Source organism: Lissotriton vulgaris, chromosome 4_1 (genome assembly GCF_964263255.1).
Source record: "Lissotriton vulgaris chromosome 4_1, aLisVul1.2, whole genome shotgun sequence".
NCBI lineage: Eukaryota > Metazoa > Chordata > Amphibia > Caudata > Salamandridae > Lissotriton > Lissotriton vulgaris.
In genome coordinates this window covers 1,301,000,818-1,301,017,855 of record NC_141691.1, presented here as the reverse complement: position 1 = coordinate 1,301,017,855, position 17,038 = coordinate 1,301,000,818, and the positions used below count along the sequence as shown (strand labels likewise).

General features: G+C 31.3%; 5 non-coding genes across 5 annotated transcripts; all 5 read left to right on the top strand.

Annotated features, from left to right (window-relative positions):
• The first annotated feature begins 551 nt into the window (after nucleotides 1-551).
• Nucleotides 552-625, top strand: TRNAI-AAU (transfer RNA isoleucine (anticodon AAU)). The gene has a single exon. It is a non-coding gene; the product is annotated as a tRNA-Ile (tRNA).
• A 5,102-nt stretch (nucleotides 626-5,727) lies between these two features.
• On the top strand, nucleotides 5,728-5,801 carry TRNAI-AAU (transfer RNA isoleucine (anticodon AAU)). Its single transcript has one exon. It is a non-coding gene; the product is annotated as a tRNA-Ile (tRNA).
• A 2,511-nt stretch (nucleotides 5,802-8,312) lies between these two features.
• TRNAN-AUU (transfer RNA asparagine (anticodon AUU)) lies at nucleotides 8,313-8,386 on the top strand. Its single transcript has one exon. It is a non-coding gene; the product is annotated as a tRNA-Asn (tRNA).
• A 2,515-nt stretch (nucleotides 8,387-10,901) lies between these two features.
• TRNAI-AAU (transfer RNA isoleucine (anticodon AAU)) lies at nucleotides 10,902-10,975 on the top strand. The gene has a single exon. It is a non-coding gene; the product is annotated as a tRNA-Ile (tRNA).
• A 4,239-nt stretch (nucleotides 10,976-15,214) lies between these two features.
• TRNAI-AAU (transfer RNA isoleucine (anticodon AAU)) lies at nucleotides 15,215-15,288 on the top strand. Its single transcript has one exon. It is a non-coding gene; the product is annotated as a tRNA-Ile (tRNA).
• Nucleotides 15,289-17,038: the final 1,750 nt, after the last annotated feature.

The window sequence follows — 17,038 nt, the reverse complement described above, 5'->3', positions numbered from 1 at the left end:
AATATAAAGATAGTATGAATGTATACAGCTGAATATAAGCTTTCCAACTATCCCGGGTTAACAATCGGTAGCACTTCATCATCTGCTATTTCTTCAATAGTATGCTATATATTTATTGAGCCTATTAGTTTAGTCTTTAGAGCATAAAGTTAAATATGCCAAGGACATACTTTCAATCAGTCTCCAAGCCAATACTTGATGCTCCTTTAATGTTGAAAATAGATGTATTTTCTTCTGTATCATGTGTATGTCTATATTTCCTTTGAGAGGAAGCTGATAGAATTATTAGATGATTCAATTGCATATAGGTGATGAATTGTTATTTATTGCTAAAACACATGGAAAAAACATTATAGGTTCTAAGTTCTAACACTAAGTATGAAAATCTCTTTTGTATTGTAATTTTTTTAAAGTCATATTAGTTTCTTCATGTTGATATTATATATTTATAACTTCATGGTAAACCTATGAAATTAAGCTTTCCAAATCTCCCGGGTTAACTATCATTAGCAATTCTTCATATGCTGGACTTCCAGGAGCTTGTGCAAAATGGCCTGTTAGCTCAGATGGTTAGAGCGTGGTGCTAATAACGCCAAGGTCACAGGTTCGATCCCTGTACAGGCCAAGTTTAATTGTTTGAAAAAAGATTAATTTTTCTTGTGTCTCATTTTTGACTGTTTATCACCTTGGATCAAACGCTGCTTGAAGGATTGGATGAATACATTTGATATAGTTTTAGAATTAATTATTTTTCTGAAAGCTCCTGGAATATCTATTAATGGTTCTAAGTTCTAACGCCAAGTAACTAAATCTCTTATTTATTACAATTTATTGAGGTCATTTTTGTTTTGTCTTGTTGATGAAATATAAAGATAGTATGAATGTAAACAGCTGAATATAAGCTTTCCAACCATGCCGGGTTAACAATCGGTAGCACTTCATCATCTGCTATTTCTTCAATAGTATGCTATATATTTATTGAGTCTATTAATTTATTCTTTAGAGCATAAAGTTAAAAATGCCAAGGACATACTTTCAATCAGTCTCCAAGCCTATATTTGATGCTGCTTTAATTTTGAAAATAGATGTATTTTCTTCTGTATCATGTGTATCTCTATATTTATTTTGAGGGGAAGCTGATAGAATGATTAAATGAATCAATTGCATATAGGTGATGAATTGTTATTTATTGCTAAAACACATGGAAAAAACATTAATGGTTCTAAGTTCTAACACTAAGTATGAAAATACCTTTTGTATTGTAATTTTTTTAAAGTCATATTAGTTTCTTCATGTTGATATTATATATTTATAACTTCATGGTAAACCTCTGAAATTAAGCTTTCCAAATCTCCCGGGTTAACTATCATTAACACTTCTTCATATGCTGGACTTCCAGGAATTTGTTCAAAATGGCCTGTTAGCTCAGATGGTTAGAGCGTGGTGCTAATAACGCCAAGGTCACAGGTTCGATCCCTGTACCGGCCAAGTTTAATTGTTTGAAAAAAGATTAATTTTTCTTGTGTCTCATTTTTGACTGTTTATCACCTTGGATCAAACGCTGCTTGAAGGATTGGATGAATACATTTGATATTGTTGTAGAATTAATTATTATTCTGAAAGCTCCTGGTATATCTATTAATGGTTCTAAGTTCTAACGCCAAGTAACTAAATCTCTTATTTATTGCAATTTATTGAGGTCATTTTTGTTTTGTTTTGTTGATGAAATATAAAGATAGTATGAATGTAAACAGCTGAATATAAGCTTTCCAACTATCCCGGGTTAACAATCGGTAGCACTTCATCATCTGCTATTTCTTCAATAGTATGCTATATATTTATTGAGCCTATTAGTTTAGTCTTTAGAGCATAAAGTTAAATATGCCAAGGACATACTTTCAATCAGTCTCCAAGCCAATACTTGATGCTCCTTTAATGTTGAAAATAGATGTATTTTCTTCTGTATCATGTGTATGTCTATATTTCCTTTGAGAGGAAGCTGATAGAATTATTAGATGATTCAATTGCATATAGGTGATGAATTGTTATTTATTGCTAAAACACATGGAAAAAACATTATAGGTTCTAAGTTCTAACACTAAGTATGAAAATCTCTTTTGTATTGTATTTTTTTTAAAGTCATATTAGTTTCTTCATGTTGATATTATATATTTATAACTTCATGGTAAACCTTTGAAATTAAGCTTTCCAAATCTCCCGGGTTAACTATCATTAGCAATTCTTCATATGCTGGACTTCCAGGAACTTGTGCAAAATGGCCTGTTAGCTCAGATCGTTAGAGCTTGGTGCTAATAACGCCAAGGTCACAGGTTCGATTCCTGTACAGGCCAAGTTTAATTGTTTGAAAAAAGATTAATTTTTCTTGTGTCTCATTTTTGACTGTTTATCACCTTGGATCAAACGCTGCTTGAAGGATTGGATGAATACATTTGATATTGTTGTAGAATTAATTATTATTCTGAAAGCTCCTGGTATATCTATTAATGGTTCTAAGTTCTAACGCCAAGTAACTAAATCTCTTATTTATTGCAATTTATTGAGGTCATTTTTGTTTTGTTTTGTTGATGAAATATAAAGATAGTATGAATGTAAACAGCTGAATATAAGCTTTCCAACTATCCCGGGTTAACAATCGGTAGCACTTCATCATCTGCTATTTCTTCAATAGTATGCTATATATTTATTGAGCCTATTAGTTTAGTCTTTAGAGCATAAAGTTAAATATGCCAAGGACATACTTTCAATCAGTCTCCAAGCCAATACTTGATGCTCCTTTAATGTTGAAAATAGATGTATTTTCTTCTGTATCATGTGTATGTCTATATTTCCTTTGAGAGGAAGCTGATAGAATTATTAGATGATTCAATTGCATATAGGTGATGAATTGTTATTTATTGCTAAAACACATGGAAAAAACATTATAGGTTCTAAGTTCTAACACTAAGTATGAAAATCTCTTTTGTATTGTAATTTTTTTAAAGTCATATTAGTTTCTTCATGTTGATATTATATATTTATAACTTCATGGTAAACCTATGAAATTAAGCTTTCCAAATCTCCCGGGTTAACTATCATTAGCAATTCTTCATATGCTGGACTTCCAGAAGCTTGTGCAAAATGGTCTGTTAGCTCAGATGGTTAGAGCGTGGTGCTAATAACGCCAAGGTCACAGGTTCGATCCCTGTACAGGCCAAGTTTAATTGTTTGAAAAAAGATTAATTTTTCTTGTGTCTCATTTTTGACTGTTTATCACCTTGGATCAAACGCTGCTTGAAGGATTGGATGAATACATTTGATATAGTTTTAGAATAATTATTTTTCTGAAAGCTCCTGGAATATCTAATAATGGTTCTAAGTTCTAACTCCAAGTAACTAAATCTCTTATTTATTACAATTTATTGAGGTCATTTTTGTTTTGTCTTGTTGATGAAATATAAAGATAGTATGAATGTAAACAGCTGAATATAAGCTTTCCAACCATGCCGGGTTAACAATCGGTAGCACTTCATCATCTGCTATTTCTTCAATAGTATGCTATATATTTATTGAGTCTATTAATTTATTCTTTAGAGCATAAAGTTAAAAATGCCAAGGACATACTTTCAATCAGTCTCCAAGCCTATATTTGATGCTGCTTTAATTTTGAAAATAGATGTATTTTCTTCTGTATCATGTGTATCTCTATATTTATTTTGAGGGGAAGCTGATAGAAAGATTAAATGAATCAATTGCATATAGGTGATGAATTGTTATTTATTGCTAAAACACATGGAAAAAACATTAATGGTTCTAAGTTCTAACACTAAGTATGAAAATACCTTTTGTATTGTAATTTTTTTAAAGTCATATTAGTTTCTTCATGTTGATATTATATATTTATAACTTCATAGTAAACCTCTGAAATTAAGCTTTCCAAATCTCCCGGGTTAACTATCATTAACACTTCTTCATATGCTGGACTTCCAGGAATTTGTTCAAAATGGCCTGTTAGCTCAGATGGTTAGAGCGTGGTGCTAATAACGCCAAGGTCACAGGTTCGATCCCTGTACAGGCCTAGTTTAATTGTTTGAAAAAAGATTAATTTTTCTTGTGTCTCATTTTTGACTGTTTATCACCTTGGATCAAACGCTGCTTGAAGGATTGGATGAATACATTTGATATAGTTGTAGAATTAATTATTATTCTGAAAGCTCCTGGAATATCTATTAATGGTTCTAAGTTCTAACGCCAAGGAACTAAATCTCTTATTTATTGCAATTTATTGAGGTCATTTTTGTTTTGTCTTTTTGATGAAATATAAAGATAGTATGAATGTATACAGCTGAATATAAGCTTTCCAACTATCCCGGGTTAACAATCGGTAGCACTTCATCATCTGCTATTTCTTCAATAGTATGCTATATATTTATTGAGCCTATTAGTTTAGTCTTTAGAGCATAAAGTTAAAAATGCCAAGGACATACTTTCAATCAGTCTCCAAGCCAATACTTGATGCTCCTTTAATGTTGAAAATAGATGTATTTTCTTCTGTATCATGTGTATCTCTTTATTTATTTTGAGGGGAAGCTGATAGAATGAGTAAATGAATCAATTGCATATAGGTGATGAATTGTTATTTATTGCTAAAACACATGGAAAAAGCATTAATAGTTCTAAGTTCTAACACTAAGTATGAAAATCTCTTTTGTATTGTAATTTTTTTAAAGTCATATTAGTTTCTTCATGTTGATATTATATATTTATAACTTCATGGTAAACCTTTGAAATTAAGCTTTCCAAATCTCCCGGGTTAACTATCATTAGCAATTCTTCATATGCTGGACTTCCAGGAACTTGTGCAAAATGGCCTGTTAGCTCAGATCGTTAGAGCTTGGTGCTAATAACGCCAAGGTCACAGGTTCGATTCCTGTACAGGCCAAGTTTAATTGTTTGAAAAAAGATTAATTTTTCTTGTGTCTCATTTTTGACTGTTTATCACCTTGGATCAAACGCTGCTTGAAGGATTGGATGAATACATTTGATATTGTTGTAGAATTAATTATTATTCTGAAAGCTCCTGGTATATCTATTAATGGTTCTAAGTTCTAATGCCAAGTAACTAAATCTCTTATTTATTGCAATTTATTGAGGTCATTTTTGTTTTGTCTTGTTGATGAAATATAAAGATAGTATGAATGTAAACAGCTGAATATAAGCTTTCCAACTATCCCGGGTTAACAATCGGTAGCACTTCATCATCTGCTATTTCTTCCATAGTATGCTATATATTTATTGAGCCTATTAATTTAGTCTTTAGAGCATAAAGTTAAAAATGCCAAGGACATACTTTCAATCAGTCTCCAAGCCTATATTTGATGCTGCTTTAATTTTGAAAATAGATGTATTTTCTTCTGTATCATGTGTATCTCTATATTTATTTTGAGGGGAAGCTGATAGAAAGATTAAATGAATCAATTGCATATAGGTGATGAATTGTTATTTATTGCTAAAACACATGGAAAAACATTAATGGTTCTAAGTTCTAACACTAAGTATGAAAATACCTTTTGTATTGTAATTTTTTTAAAGTCATATTAGTTTCTTCATGTTGATATTATATATTTATAACTTCATGGTAAACCTCTGAAATTAAGCTTTCCAAATCTCCCGGGTTAACTATCATTAACACTTCTTCATATGCTGGACTTCCAGGAATTTGTTCAAAATGGCCTGTTAGCTCAGATGGTTAGAGCGTGGTGCTAATAACGCCAAGGTCACAGGTTCGATCCCTGTACAGGCCAAGTTTAATTGTTTGAAAAAAGATTAATTTTTCTTGTGTCTCATTTTTGACTGTTTATCACCTTGGATCAAACGCTGCTTGAAGGATTGGATGAATACATTTGATATAGTTGTAGAATTAATTATTATTCTGAAAGCTCCTGGAATATCTATTAATGGTTCTAAGTTCTAACGCCAAGGAACTAAATCTCTTATTTATTGCAATTTATTGAGGTCATTTTTGTTTTGTCTTTTTGATGAAATATAAAGATAGTATGAATGTATACAGCTGAATATAAGCTTTCCAACTATCCCGGGTTAACAATCGGTAGCACTTCATCATCTGCTATTTCTTCAATAGTATGCTATATATTTATTGAGCCTATTAGTTTAGTCTTTAGAGCATAAAGTTAAAAATGCCAAGGACATACTTTCAATCAGTCTCCAAGCCAATACTTGATGCTCCTTTAATGTTGAAAATAGATGTATTTTCTTCTGTATCATGTGTATCTCTATATTTATTTTGAGGGGAAGCTGATAGAATGATTAAATGAATCAATTGCATATAGGTGATGAATTGTTATTTATTGCTAAAACACATGGAAAAAGCATTAATAGTTCTAAGTTCTAACACTAAGTATGAAAATCTCTTTTGTATTGTAATTTTTTTAAAGTCATATTAGTTTCTTCATGTTGATATTATATATTTATAACTTCATGGTAAACCTTTGAAATTAAGCTTTCCAAATCTCCCGGGTTAACTATCATTAGCAATTCTTCATATGCTGGACTTCCAGGAACTTGTGCAAAATGGCCTGTTAGCTCAGATCGTTAGAGCTTGGTGCTAATAACGCCAAGGTCACAGGTTCGATTCCTGTACAGGCCAAGTTTAATTGTTTGAAAAAAGATTAATTTTTCTTGTGTCTCATTTTTGACTGTTTATCACCTTGGATCAAACGCTGCTTGAAGGATTGGATGAATACATTTGATATTGTTGTAGAATTAATTATTATTCTGAAAGCTCCTGGTATATCTATTAATGGTTCTAAGTTCTAATGCCAAGTAACTAAATCTCTTATTTATTGCAATTTATTGAGGTCATTTTTGTTTTGTCTTGTTGATGAAATATAAAGATAGTATGAATGTAAACAGCTGAATATAAGCTTTCCAACTATCCCGGGTTAACAATCGGTAGCACTTCATCATCTGCTATTTCTTCCATAGTATGCTATATATTTATTGAGCCTATTAATTTAGTCTTTAGAGCATAAAGTTAAAAATGCCAAGGACATACTTTCAATCAGTCTCCAAGCCAATACTTGATGCTCCTTTAATGTTGAAAATAGATGTATTTTCTTCTGTACCATGTGTATCTCTATATTTATTTTGAGGGGAAGCTGATAGAATGATTAAATGAATCAATTGCATATAGGTGATGAATTGTTATTTATTGCTAAAACACATGGAAAAAGCATTAATAGTTCTAAGTTCTAACACTAAGTATGAAAATCTCTTTTGTATTGTAATTTTTTTAAAGTCATATTAGTTTCTTTATGTTGATATTATATATTTATAACTTCATGGTAAATCTCCGAAATTAAGCTTTCCAAATCTCCCGGGTTATCATTAGCACTTCTTCATATGCTGGACTTCCAGGAACTTGTGCAAAATGGCCTGTTAGCTCAGATGGTTAGAGTGTGGTGCTAATAACGCCAAGGTCAGAGGTTCGATCCCTACACAGGCCAAGTTTAATTGTTTGAAAAAAGATACATTTTTCTTGTGTCTCATTTTTGACTGTTTATCACCTTGGATCAAACGCTGCTTGAAGGATTGGATAAATACATTTGATATAGTTGTAGAATTAATTATTATTCTGAAAGCTCCTGGAATATCTATCAATGGTTCTAAGTTCTGACGCCAAGTACTTAAATCTCCTATTTATTGCAATTTATTGAGGTCATTTTTGTTTTGTCTTGTTGATGAAATATGAAGATAGTATGAATGTAAACAGCTGAATATAAGCTTTCCAACTATCCCTGGTTAACAATCGGTATCACTTCATCATCTGCTATTTCTTCAATAGTATGCTATATATTTATTGAGCCTATTAGTTTAGTCTTTAGAGCATAAAGTTAAAAATGCCAAGGACATAATTTCAATCAGTCTCCAAGCCAATACTTGATGCTCCTTTAATGTTGAAAATAGATGTATTTTCTTCTGTATCATGTGTATCTCTATATTTATTTTGAGGGGAAGCTGATAGAATGATTAAATGAATCAATTGCATATAGGTGATAAATTGTTATTTATTGCTAAAACACATGGAAAAAACATTAATGGTTCTAAGTTCTAACACTAAGTATGAAAATCTCTCTCGTATTGTAATTCTTTTAAAGTCATATTAGTTTCTTCATGTTGATATTATATATTTATAACTTCATGGTAAACCTCTGAAATTAAGCTTTCCAAATCCCCCGGGTTAACTATCATTAGCACTCCTTCATATGCTGGACTTCCAGCAATTTGTGCAAAATGGCCTGTTAGCTCAGATGGTTAGAGTGTGGTGCTATTAACGCTAAGGTCACAGGTTCGATCCTTGTACAGGCCAAGTTTAATTGTTTGAAAAAAGATTTATTTTTCTTGTGTCTCATTTTTGACTGTTTATCACCTTGGATCAAACGCTGCTTGAAGGATTGGATGAAAACATTTGATATAGTTGTAGAATTAATTATTATTCTGAAAGCTCCTGGAATATCTATTAATGGTTCTAAGTTCTAACGCTAAGTAACTACATCTCTTATTTATTGCAATTTATTGAGGTCATTTTTGTTTTGTCTTGTTGATGAAATATAAAGATAGTATGAATGTAAACAGCTGAATATAAGCTTTCCAACTATCCCGGGTTAACAATCGGTAGCACTTCATCATCTGCTATTTCCTCAATAGTATGCTATATATTTAGTGAGCCTAGTAGTTTAGTCTTTAGAGCATAAAGTTAAAAATGCCAAGGACATACTTTCAATCAGTCTCCAAGCCAATACTTGATGCTCCTTTAATGTTGAAAATAGATGTATTTTCTTCTGTATCATGTGTATCTCTATATTTATTTTGAGGGGAAGCTGATAGAATGATTAAATGAATCAATTGCATATAGGTGATGAATTGTTATTTATTGCTAAAACACATGGAAAAAGCATTAATAGTTCTAAGTTCTAACACTAAGTATGAAAATCTCTTTTGTATTGTAATTTTTTTAAAGTCATATTAGTTTCTTCATGTTGATATTATATATTTATAACTTCATGGTAAACCTTTGAAATTAAGCTTTCCAAATCTCCCGGGTTAACTATCATTAGCAATTCTTCATATGCTGGACTTCCAGGAACTTGTGCAAAATGGCCTGTTAGCTCAGATCGTTAGAGCTTGGTGCTAATAACGCCAAGGTCAGAGGTTCGATCCCTACACAGGCCAAGTTTAATTGTTTGAAAAAAGATAAATTTTTCTTGTGTCTCATTTTTGACTGTTTATCACCTTGGATCAAACGCTGCTTGAAGGATTGGATAAATACATTTGATATAGTTGTAGAATTAATTATTATTCTGAAAGCTCCTGGAATATCTATTAATGGTTCTAAGTTCTGACGCCAAGTACTTAAATCTTCTATTTATTGCAATTTATTGAGGTCATTTTTGTTTTGTCTTGTTGATGAAATATGAAGATAGTATGAATGTATACAGCTGAATATAAGCTTTCCAACTATCCCGGGTTAACAATCGGTAGCACTTCATCATCTGCTATTTCTTCAATAGTATGCTATATATTTATTGAGCCTATTAGTTTAGTCTTTAGAGCATAAAGTTAAGTATGCCAAGGACATACTTTCAATCAGTCTCCAAGCCAATACTTGATGCTCCTTTAATGTTGAAAATAGATGTATTTTCTTCTGTATCATGTGTATGTCTATATTTCCTTTGAGAGGAAGCTGATAGAATTATTAGATGATTCAATTGCATATAGGTGATGAATTGTTATTTATTGCTAAAACACATGGAAAAAACATTATAGGTTCTAAGTTCTAACACTAAGTATGAAAATCTCTTTTGTATTGTAATTTTTTTAAAGTCATATTAGTTTCTTCATGTTGATATTATATATTTATAACTTCATGGTAAACCTATGAAATTAAGCTTTCCAAATCTCCCGGGTTAACTATCATTAGCAATTCTTCATATGCTGGACTTCCAGAAGCTTGTGCAAAATGGTCTGTTAGCTCAGATGGTTAGAGCGTGGTGCTAATAACGCCAAGGTCACAGGTTCGATCCCTGTACAGGCCAAGTTTAATTGTTTGAAAAAAGATTAATTTTTCTTGTGTCTCATTTTTGACTGTTTATCACCTTGGATCAAACGCTGCTTGAAGGATTGGATGAATACATTTGATATAGTTTTAGAATTAATTATTTTTCTGAAAGCTCCTGGAATATCTATTAATGGTTCTAAGTTCTAACGCCAAGTAACTAAATCTCTTATTTATTACAATTTATTGAGGTCATTTTTGTTTTGTCTTGTTGATGAAATATAAAGATAGTATGAATGTAAACAGCTGAATATAAGCTTTCCAACCATGCCGGGTTAACAATCGGTAGCACTTCATCATCTGCTATTTCTTCAATAGTATGCTATATATTTATTGAGTCTATTAATTTATTCTTTAGAGCATAAAGTTAAAAATGCCAAGGACATACTTTCAATCAGTCTCCAAGCCTATATTTGATGCTGCTTTAATTTTGAAAATAGATGTATTTTCTTCTGTATCATGTGTATCTCTATATTTATTTTGAGGGGAAGCTGATAGAATGATTAAATGAATCAATTGCATATAGGTGATGAATTGTTATTTATTGCTAAAACACATGGAAAAAACATTAATGGTTCTAAGTTCTAACACTAAGTATGAAAATACCTTTTGTATTGTAATTTTTTTAAAGTCATATTAGTTTCTTCATGTTGATATTATATATTTATAACTTCATGGTAAACCTCTGAAATTAAGCTTTCCAAATCTCCCGGGTTAACTATCATTAACACTTCTTCATATGCTGGACTTCCAGGAATTTGTTCAAAATGGCCTGTTAGCTCAGATGGTTAGAGCGTGGTGCTAATAACGCCAAGGTCACAGGTTCGATCCCTGTACAGGCCAAGTTTAATTGTTTGAAAAAAGATTAATTTTTCTTGTGTCTCATTTTTGACTGTTTATCACCTTGGATCAAACGCTGCTTGAAGGATTGGATGAATACATTTGATATTGTTGTAGAATTAATTATTATTCTGAAAGCTCCTGGTATATCTATTAATGGTTCTAAGTTCTAACGCCAAGTAACTAAATCTCTTATTTATTGCAATTTATTGAGGTCATTTTTGTTTTGTTTTGTTGATGAAATATAAAGATAGTATGAATGTAAACAGCTGAATATAAGCTTTCCAACTATCCCGGGTTAACAATCGGTAGCACTTCATCATCTGCTATTTCTTCAATAGTATGCTATATATTTATTGAGCCTATTAGTTTAGTCTTTAGAGCATAAAGTTAAATATGCCAAGGACATACTTTCAATCAGTCTCCAAGCCAATACTTGATGCTCCTTTAATGTTGAAAATAGATGTATTTTCTTCTGTATCATGTGTATGTCTATATTTCCTTTGAGAGGAAGCTGATAGAATTATTAGATGATTCAATTGCATATAGGTGATGAATTGTTATTTATTGCTAAAACACATGGAAAAAACATTATAGGTTCTAAGTTCTAACACTAAGTATGAAAATCTCTTTTGTATTGTATTTTTTTTAAAGTCATATTAGTTTCTTCATGTTGATATTATATATTTATAACTTCATGGTAAACCTTTGAAATTAAGCTTTCCAAATCTCCCGGGTTAACTATCATTAGCAATTCTTCATATGCTGGACTTCCAGGAACTTGTGCAAAATGGCCTGTTAGCTCAGATCGTTAGAGCTTGGTGCTAATAACGCCAAGGTCACAGGTTCGATTCCTGTACAGGCCAAGTTTAATTGTTTGAAAAAAGATTAATTTTTCTTGTGTCTCATTTTTGACTGTTTATCACCTTGGATCAAACGCTGCTTGAAGGATTGGATGAATACATTTGATATTGTTGTAGAATTAATTATTATTCTGAAAGCTCCTGGTATATCTATTAATGGTTCTAAGTTCTAACGCCAAGTAACTAAATCTCTTATTTATTGCAATTTATTGAGGTCATTTTTGTTTTGTTTTGTTGATGAAATATAAAGATAGTATGAATGTAAACAGCTGAATATAAGCTTTCCAACTATCCCGGGTTAACAATCGGTAGCACTTCATCATCTGCTATTTCTTCAATAGTATGCTATATATTTATTGAGCCTATTAGTTTAGTCTTTAGAGCATAAAGTTAAATATGCCAAGGACATACTTTCAATCAGTCTCCAAGCCAATACTTGATGCTCCTTTAATGTTGAAAATAGATGTATTTTCTTCTGTATCATGTGTATGTCTATATTTCCTTTGAGAGGAAGCTGATAGAATTATTAGATGATTCAATTGCATATAGGTGATGAATTGTTATTTATTGCTAAAACACATGGAAAAAACATTATAGGTTCTAAGTTCTAACACTAAGTATGAAAATCTCTTTTGTATTGTAATTTTTTTAAAGTCATATTAGTTTCTTCATGTTGATATTATATATTTATAACTTCATGGTAAACCTATGAAATTAAGCTTTCCAAATCTCCCGGGTTAACTATCATTAGCAATTCTTCATATGCTGGACTTCCAGAAGCTTGTGCAAAATGGTCTGTTAGCTCAGATGGTTAGAGCGTGGTGCTAATAACGCCAAGGTCACAGGTTCGATCCCTGTACAGGCCAAGTTTAATTGTTTGAAAAAAGATTAATTTTTCTTGTGTCTCATTTTTGACTGTTTATCACCTTGGATCAAACGCTGCTTGAAGGATTGGATGAATACATTTGATATAGTTTTAGAATAATTATTTTTCTGAAAGCTCCTGGAATATCTAATAATGGTTCTAAGTTCTAACTCCAAGTAACTAAATCTCTTATTTATTACAATTTATTGAGGTCATTTTTGTTTTGTCTTGTTGATGAAATATAAAGATAGTATGAATGTAAACAGCTGAATATAAGCTTTCCAACCATGCCGGGTTAACAATCGGTAGCACTTCATCATCTGCTATTTCTTCAATAGTATGCTATATATTTATTGAGTCTATTAATTTATTCTTTAGAGCATAAAGTTAAAAATGCCAAGGACATACTTTCAATCAGTCTCCAAGCCTATATTTGATGCTGCTTTAATTTTGAAAATAGATGTATTTTCTTCTGTATCATGTGTATCTCTATATTTATTTTGAGGGGAAGCTGATAGAAAGATTAAATGAATCAATTGCATATAGGTGATGAATTGTTATTTATTGCTAAAACACATGGAAAAAACATTAATGGTTCTAAGTTCTAACACTAAGTATGAAAATACCTTTTGTATTGTAATTTTTTTAAAGTCATATTAGTTTCTTCATGTTGATATTATATATTTATAACTTCATAGTAAACCTCTGAAATTAAGCTTTCCAAATCTCCCGGGTTAACTATCATTAACACTTCTTCATATGCTGGACTTCCAGGAATTTGTTCAAAATGGCCTGTTAGCTCAGATGGTTAGAGCGTGGTGCTAATAACGCCAAGGTCACAGGTTCGATCCCTGTACAGGCCTAGTTTAATTGTTTGAAAAAAGATTAATTTTTCTTGTGTCTCATTTTTGACTGTTTATCACCTTGGATCAAACGCTGCTTGAAGGATTGGATGAATACATTTGATATAGTTGTAGAATTAATTATTATTCTGAAAGCTCCTGGAATATCTATTAATGGTTCTAAGTTCTAACGCCAAGGAACTAAATCTCTTATTTATTGCAATTTATTGAGGTCATTTTTGTTTTGTCTTTTTGATGAAATATAAAGATAGTATGAATGTATACAGCTGAATATAAGCTTTCCAACTATCCCGGGTTAACAATCGGTAGCACTTCATCATCTGCTATTTCTTCAATAGTATGCTATATATTTATTGAGCCTATTAGTTTAGTCTTTAGAGCATAAAGTTAAAAATGCCAAGGACATACTTTCAATCAGTCTCCAAGCCAATACTTGATGCTCCTTTAATGTTGAAAATAGATGTATTTTCTTCTGTATCATGTGTATCTCTTTATTTATTTTGAGGGGAAGCTGATAGAATGAGTAAATGAATCAATTGCATATAGGTGATGAATTGTTATTTATTGCTAAAACACATGGAAAAAGCATTAATAGTTCTAAGTTCTAACACTAAGTATGAAAATCTCTTTTGTATTGTAATTTTTTTAAAGTCATATTAGTTTCTTCATGTTGATATTATATATTTATAACTTCATGGTAAACCTTTGAAATTAAGCTTTCCAAATCTCCCGGGTTAACTATCATTAGCAATTCTTCATATGCTGGACTTCCAGGAACTTGTGCAAAATGGCCTGTTAGCTCAGATCGTTAGAGCTTGGTGCTAATAACGCCAAGGTCACAGGTTCGATTCCTGTACAGGCCAAGTTTAATTGTTTGAAAAAAGATTAATTTTTCTTGTGTCTCATTTTTGACTGTTTATCACCTTGGATCAAACGCTGCTTGAAGGATTGGATGAATACATTTGATATTGTTGTAGAATTAATTATTATTCTGAAAGCTCCTGGTATATCTATTAATGGTTCTAAGTTCTAATGCCAAGTAACTAAATCTCTTATTTATTGCAATTTATTGAGGTCATTTTTGTTTTGTCTTGTTGATGAAATATAAAGATAGTATGAATGTAAACAGCTGAATATAAGCTTTCCAACTATCCCGGGTTAACAATCGGTAGCACTTCATCATCTGCTATTTCTTCCATAGTATGCTATATATTTATTGAGCCTATTAATTTAGTCTTTAGAGCATAAAGTTAAAAATGCCAAGGACATACTTTCAATCAGTCTCCAAGCCTATATTTGATGCTGCTTTAATTTTGAAAATAGATGTATTTTCTTCTGTATCATGTGTATCTCTATATTTATTTTGAGGGGAAGCTGATAGAAAGATTAAATGAATCAATTGCATATAGGTGATGAATTGTTATTTATTGCTAAAACACATGGAAAAACATTAATGGTTCTAAGTTCTAACACTAAGTATGAAAATACCTTTTGTATTGTAATTTTTTTAAAGTCATATTAGTTTCTTCATGTTGATATTATATATTTATAACTTCATGGTAAACCTCTGAAATTAAGCTTTCCAAATCTCCCGGGTTAACTATCATTAACACTTCTTCATATGCTGGACTTCCAGGAATTTGTTCAAAATGGCCTGTTAGCTCAGATGGTTAGAGCGTGGTGCTAATAACGCCAAGGTCACAGGTTCGATCCCTGTACAGGCCAAGTTTAATTGTTTGAAAAAAGATTAATTTTTCTTGTGTCTCATTTTTGACTGTTTATCACCTTGGATCAAACGCTGCTTGAAGGATTGGATGAATACATTTGATATAGTTGTAGAATTAATTATTATTCTGAAAGCTCCTGGAATATCTATTAATGGTTCTAAGTTCTAACGCCAAGGAACTAAATCTCTTATTTATTGCAATTTATTGAGGTCATTTTTGTTTTGTCTTTTTGATGAAATATAAAGATAGTATTAATGTATACAGCTGAATATAAGCTTTCCAACTATCCCGGGTTAACAATCGGTAGCACTTCATCATCTGCTATTTCTTCAATAGTATGCTATATATTTATTGAGCCTATTAGTTTAGTCTTTAGAGCATAAAGTTAAAAATGCCAAGGACATACTTTCAATCAGTCTCCAAGCCAATACTTGATGCTCCTTTAATGTTGAAAATAGATGTATTTTCTTCTGTATCATGTGTATCTCTATATTTATTTTGAGGGGAAGCTGATAGAATGATTAAATGAATCAATTGCATATAGGTGATGAATTGTTATTTATTGCTAAAACACATGGAAAAAGCATTAATAGTTCTAAGTTCTAACACTAAGTATGAAAATCTCTTTTGTATTGTAATTTTTTTAAAGTCATATTAGTTTCTTCATGTTGATATTATATATTTATAACTTCATGGTAAACCTTTGAAATTAAGCTTTCCAAATCTCCCGGGTTAACTATCATTAGCAATTCTTCATATGCTGGACTTCCAGGAACTTGTGCAAAATGGCCTGTTAGCTCAGATCGTTAGAGCTTGGTGCTAATAACGCCAAGGTCACAGGTTCGATTCCTGTACAGGCCAAGTTTAATTGTTTGAAAAAAGATTAATTTTTCTTGTGTCTCATTTTTGACTGTTTATCACCTTGGATCAAACGCTGCTTGAAGGATTGGATGAATACATTTGATATTGTTGTAGAATTAATTATTATTCTGAAAGCTCCTGGTATATCTATTAATGGTTCTAAGTTCTAATGCCAAGTAACTAAATCTCTTATTTATTGCAATTTATTGAGGTCATTTTTGTTTTGTCTTGTTGATGAAATATAAAGATAGTATGAATGTAAACAGCTGAATATAAGCTTTCCAACTATCCCGGGTTAACAATCGGTAGCACTTCATCATCTGCTATTTCTTCCATAGTATGCTATATATTTATTGAGCCTATTAATTTAGTCTTTAGAGCATAAAGTTAAAAATGCCAAGGACATACTTTCAATCAGTCTCCAAGCCAATACTTGATGCTCCTTTAATGTTGAAAATAGATGTATTTTCTTCTGTACCATGTGTATCTCTATATTTATTTTGAGGGGAAGCTGATAGAATGATTAAATGAATCAATTGCATATAGGTGATGAATTGTTATTTATTGCTAAAACACATGGAAAAAGCATTAATAGTTCTAAGTTCTAACACTAAGTATGAAAATCTCTTTTGTATTGTAATTTTTTTAAAGTCATATTAGTTTCTTTATGTTGATATTATATATTTATAACTTCATGGTAAATCTCCGAAATTAAGCTTTCCAAATCTCCCGGGTTATCATTAGCACTTCTTCATATGCTGGACTTCCAGGAACTTGTGCAAAATGGCCTGTTAGCTCAGATGGTTAGAGTGTGGTGCTAATAACGCCAAGGTCAGAGGTTCGATCCCTACACAGGCCAAGTTTAATTGTTTGAAAAAAGATAAATT